The sequence below is a fragment of the Etheostoma spectabile genome, chromosome 10, assembly GCF_008692095.1.
Source record: "Etheostoma spectabile isolate EspeVRDwgs_2016 chromosome 10, UIUC_Espe_1.0, whole genome shotgun sequence".
NCBI lineage: Eukaryota > Metazoa > Chordata > Actinopteri > Perciformes > Percidae > Etheostoma > Etheostoma spectabile.
In genome coordinates, this window is record NC_045742.1 from 8,553,471 (window position 1) to 8,559,015 (window position 5,545).

The following is a 5,545-nucleotide window of genomic DNA, read 5'->3' on the forward strand; positions in this document are numbered from 1 at the left end:
TCCTCATCACCAACACCCCTCCTCATTTGCCCCTGCCTTCAATAACACTAATTAAAGTAAACCAATAAGGTTGGGGGATGGACCAGATTTAACTCCAACTCAGAACACAGAAGTCAAAAGAGACATTCGGGGGGAGTGTGTGTGTTTGGCAGGCAAAATATACATTATTTATAACGCAAGAAAAAAGGCCACATAGGGAGAGAGGAGGTTTGTTTAAGAGATTAGCAGTGGCCTGCTTATTAGATTTAGCTCTCATTCCCAGTCATTTGCCTATTCTTCAACAATCACATGCCTTCCACAAAGAAGTTGCCAGATTATTGATTAAAATCCAATTTGACTTTAGATAGATATATAGACAAACAGAGAGACAGACAGACAGAGATGGATGGATAGATAGATAGATAGATAGATAGATAGATAGATAGATAGATAGATAGATAGATAGATAGATAGATTGATAGATAATGTAATATTATTTGGATAGAAACTTTGCCCTTTGCACTCTATCTAGCAGGGCAGCCCTAGTTTGACGTTCTTATTTTGACTATACCCTGGGACGTGGATGACATTTCATTTTTGTGTATTTAGTTCCAAGGATGATATTAAGCTAATCTGCCCATGCTGCTGTTTGCTCTTAGGGATTTGGGAAGGATAGGCAAACGCGAAGCACACAGAGACTCCAGCTAAGATGAGGGGCAGCAGAGAGACTTTGGGTAAAGCGACGAAGCCGGGGTGGTGGGAGCGAACTGTTGGCTTTCTCAGTGTGAGGTTGTGAGGATTACATATTTGATAGGAAATCCTCTTCTAAAGTTTAAATCTGTGTGTTTTTCTGGCAGCAGAGTTGACCTTACAAGTGAACCTTCTTAAAAACTGACTTCCCAAGGGCATTCAGGATATATTTTACTTTGCTAATGCAAGTCAAGATTAGTAAGAGACATGACAAATAACAGAATAACTACAGGTGGTACAAAATCACCATGATGTACCACTTTAAAGTCAACTAGTTGTATGGTGGTCCTTCTGCAACCCATATTGTGTCTTTGAACCCTACATTTACATCATTACCAAGTCGCTAAAGGTCGTATTGCATTAATTGTATATTTAAATTATGTTTACTAGATATACTAGGCCTACAGATGTCCCGACTTCAGTATGACTTGTAACGAGTCACAATTCTACTTCAATAGAGTAGTTTAGTTTATTTATTAACCAATAAATGTCCTGAAATAAACTGTGAACATCCAATCAGATTGCTCTACTGCCATGTACTGTTCTTAACATCTTTTGATGTGTGAGTGTACGTATGCAACATAAAAACAACTAAACTGCATATATCATTAGCCCTGATTAAAAGCTCTCAAGTAATTGTATTATTAACTCTACAGTTAGTGAGTCTTAGCCAGTGCTTGACGCCAGCTATGCAAACTGATGTGAAAGGTAATGCCAAAATGTGAAGAAAAATCAAAAAACTCTTTCATTCACTCTAATCGTTCAGTATATTTTACTCAGCCTAAGTGCAGCTATATACTTAAAAAAATATACGTAAATGTTAATTCAGCATTACTCACTTCAATCCTGTCTGCCAATATAATTGAAAACTATGGGATGCTTGAGAATGAGTAATGGGCACAGGCACCTATAATGGATCGTTTCAGGTTTCTTTTCTTTTTACCACAATTACCAGCCAAAGAAGTGTTTCAACTGTGTTCAGTTAGAAGTGTATTTTTTGGGATTGGCCCAATCCTTTTGTGGCCTGGCAGCAGGCCAGGAACAGTGATTTGGGAGCCTCATCTTTGGACAACAGTGAACAGTGAGTGAGCAACAGTGAGTTTTTGGGTGGAGAAGGAGAAAAACAGAATGATGTACTTTACTGTGACAGTATAACAAGGTAACTATGACTCACCGCACACTCCTTTAGATTTTTTTTTGTTCTACCACAACCTTGAGACTCATTTGAAGTCAAGCTGGAAGATATATCAAGAGTCATCAGAGCCAAAATCTGTTTCATAGCCAAGCACAAAAAGTACAAAAACATTTTTGTTTTTGCACTTTTTCCCCCCAAGAAAAACATGAATACTGCGTATGACAATGCAGTTGCCATTCAGCCACTTAGGCGTCGAAACACATTGTCCCAATTTTAGTATCACTTTTTTGGCTTCAAGAGTTTAGAGTTTTAGTTTGTTTTTAAGATTATTTTTGGGGAATTTTCGGCCTTTATTTTGACAGGACAGATAAATACACAAAAGGGGAGAGAGAGGGGGAATGACAGGCATCAAAGGGCCACAGGTCGGAATGGAACCCGGGCCCGCTGCATCGAGGAGTGACACAACAGGGGTGCCCACTCTACCAACTGAGCTATCATGGCACCCCAAAAATATTTTCATCACTTATAAGACATGACATGGATTGGCTACAAGTTATATTTCTGACCTGATAAGCTCATATGTAGGCTACAGTTCTAGGGTGCACACTTATACCAACAGAAAAGGCTCCGCTCGCGCTGTCTAAAGCCTAAAGTTGCTATCATGGGTGCATTTGCTGTCATTGCACCTGAACTGTAGAATTATCTATACCATCCACATCCTGCACTGCTACTAATTTATTTTCTTGTAACTATGTTACTATGTTGTAGTGCTACACAAATAATGTACTTGATACAAAAGTAACAACTCAACTGTTTTATAGCACATAGTAACATCTAAGAAAACAAAACAGCAGCGGTAGAAGACATTCTTTATGGACTGCATCACTGAACATGCATACATTCTTATCGTGTATAGACTATTGTAGATTGTTCCATATAAGAATACAACCGGTAATTTCATACCAATTATATTCTTACACACACACACACACACACACACACACAAAACCTTTACAAACATTCCCAGGAATTACCCAAGCCCCATGTGGCTGCGGAAAACCGGGGAGGGGTAAACTGAGCAGGTTTGGGAGGTAGCTAAAGCTTCCAGTACTTTCCTCATGCTTGTGAACTTCTTCTCAGGGATTAGGGGGTAAACACACAGGGTCTGAGAGAAATATCTCCCCCTACCTTCAGCACAAAACCACATTAAATGACTCTGTTGACTCAACGTTGGCACGCTGAAAAAAAAGCATTATGGCAGATAGGGTAGGGCTGCGTCCAAGTCTGTCGTGGATGAGTTCTGTAAAGCCCACCAGGTCAAATGGTCTATAATCGGACCTTTTCAAGGGAACTATATTCAATCTTTGACTTTTATGACAATAATAATTAAAGACACATAAATACATACAGACATTCTGATTCTGCAATCAAGGTATGGAATGCACCTGTAACTGAAATAATATATTGTACATTTTCTTGGCTATGGATGCCATTTTTGGACACGGGTCATTTATGACAGATTCAAAAGAGCTAAAATAAGGCAAACAATCTCAATGTATGACTCCTTCCCACACATGTCAGTAATGTTCTGTGTGACCAATGAGGCAGAGACTAAACAAAGGAGTGCCATGATAGCACCTTAGAGCTAATCTCTCAATTACTACTTTACTGCTGCTGTCAGACAAAACACAACAAAAGCTTAGACCTGTCACGCAATATAGCCCCTTATTTGTGTGTGTGTGTGTGTGTGTGTGTGTGTTTGCTTGTGTGTCTCTTTGATAATAGCTATGTGTGGTCTGTCTAATCCTGTTCTTTGTTGTCTATTTCTGTTGCAACTTAACTATAAAACACTGACACAATATGATAGACAAGTTACAAAATAAGAAACACTTGGTGTTGCATGGCTCAATGAGAAGAGCATGATGCAGTCATTATCAGGTTTAGGGGTTTTGTATTACAATATGGCCTCTGAAGTGTGGTGACACCAAGTTTTATATTGTATGTATGGTGAGTGCCAACGAAATGTCTCATTTTCGTACACTATTCTAAAGAAAATGTGTCTCCCACTATTTGTTTTTTTCTCTTGCCTAAGTACGATGTTCGCACTTCATCATGGACTGCATTTGACACGTTATACCTGCACATTATTGTAAAAGTAGACTACTGTTGCCCTGTAAAACGTCACTACTCAAAATTAAATTCAAGCCAAAACATCCTTAATTTCTTTTTAAATGTTAATATGTTGGAGGCTTTCACTTGATAACGAAACCTTACTGTCACTTAAGCAGCAGGAAACTAGTCGCCTCTCCAAAACACTAGGCCTTGTATTGCACTGTCCTCTAGTGAAGCAGGGTATATTCCACTGACACAGGAGATGAAGCTAGCCTTGTCCGAGAAAGACTGGGGATGTCACAGGCATTGCCTGGCATTAGCTGTATAATGGCCAGGATTTACTGATAAAGCGGGGGCCTCACACTGGCAGTCTTTAGTGACCTAAGTTGGCTGTTCTTCCATAGCCGTTGGGGATCTACAGTACATCCATCCCTCTATCTCTCTGTCTAACCGACTATCTCTTTCAGACGTGCTTTCCCCTCTAACTTGATTCTCGGAGATGTTAAAACAGTAGCTTTATTTCGACTGATTTTTGTGCTTTCAGCAGCCGTTAAGACCAACAGGTGTACAAGCAATGTCATTTTACAGAATATAAGCCCTGGAATGGGTTTGAACTGGGAAGAAGAAAAATAATGCCTAATTAAATGGCTAATTAAAACAACCAAATGTTCCTGCTTATATTAATTTACTAGGCTTTTTCTCACAGCAGATATGTTGTCATAGTGGATAAATGTTACAAATTCAATGTCCCAGTAAACCATGACAGTGAGCAAGCATGTAAAATATCAGGACCCTGAAACAGAAGCCACTTAATGAGAATCACCCATCAATTTTATCACTTACACCAGTCTTTTTCCTAGTATGACATCTCAAAACTGTACTGCAATAACAAATATAAAACCATACAAACATTACAAGACCAAAATTTAACTAAGCTAGGGATACGTAATGGTATAATTTTGGGTTTCTGATGGATATACTGGATATATTTGCCATGACTTTAATTTCAGTTGAATCCGAACGACAGTTTTTTTTATGATAGTGTAAATGGATATTGCCGTATTATATTTTTTGTTGTTTTTAACAAGAAAACACTGGCTTTGTTCAAATAGAGGGTTTTATTGTAAACAGTTTTTATGTTCTCATCATATTTAATGTGCCATCTGTCACACAGGAATGTAGCATAGTAAATAGGAAGAAATCTCTTGAAGGCAAGGCAGCACCTTTTGACATTTTTTTTCCCAGACATGCTTTTATTTGTGTGACGGCATTTACCTCATCTGGCATTTCTGTTCGTCAATTAGCTCCATGAAGACTCAGGCTTGAAAGAGTTGTAATTTGTAACAAAAAAACAAATTAGCATAGAAATAGAAATAAATGTAGTATTCAAATTCAAATGTTAGCGGTCTCTATTTCTATTCCACTTTATGCCAAAGTTTCCTATACAAAGGGTATCTGCAGAAAAGTTGCACAGATGCATGTGAAACATGATAAGACAGTTTAGACTATCAAAAATGTGTACAGTGCTGTGGTTGGAATTCAAATAGCATGTCCTCCATGTCTTAGTTG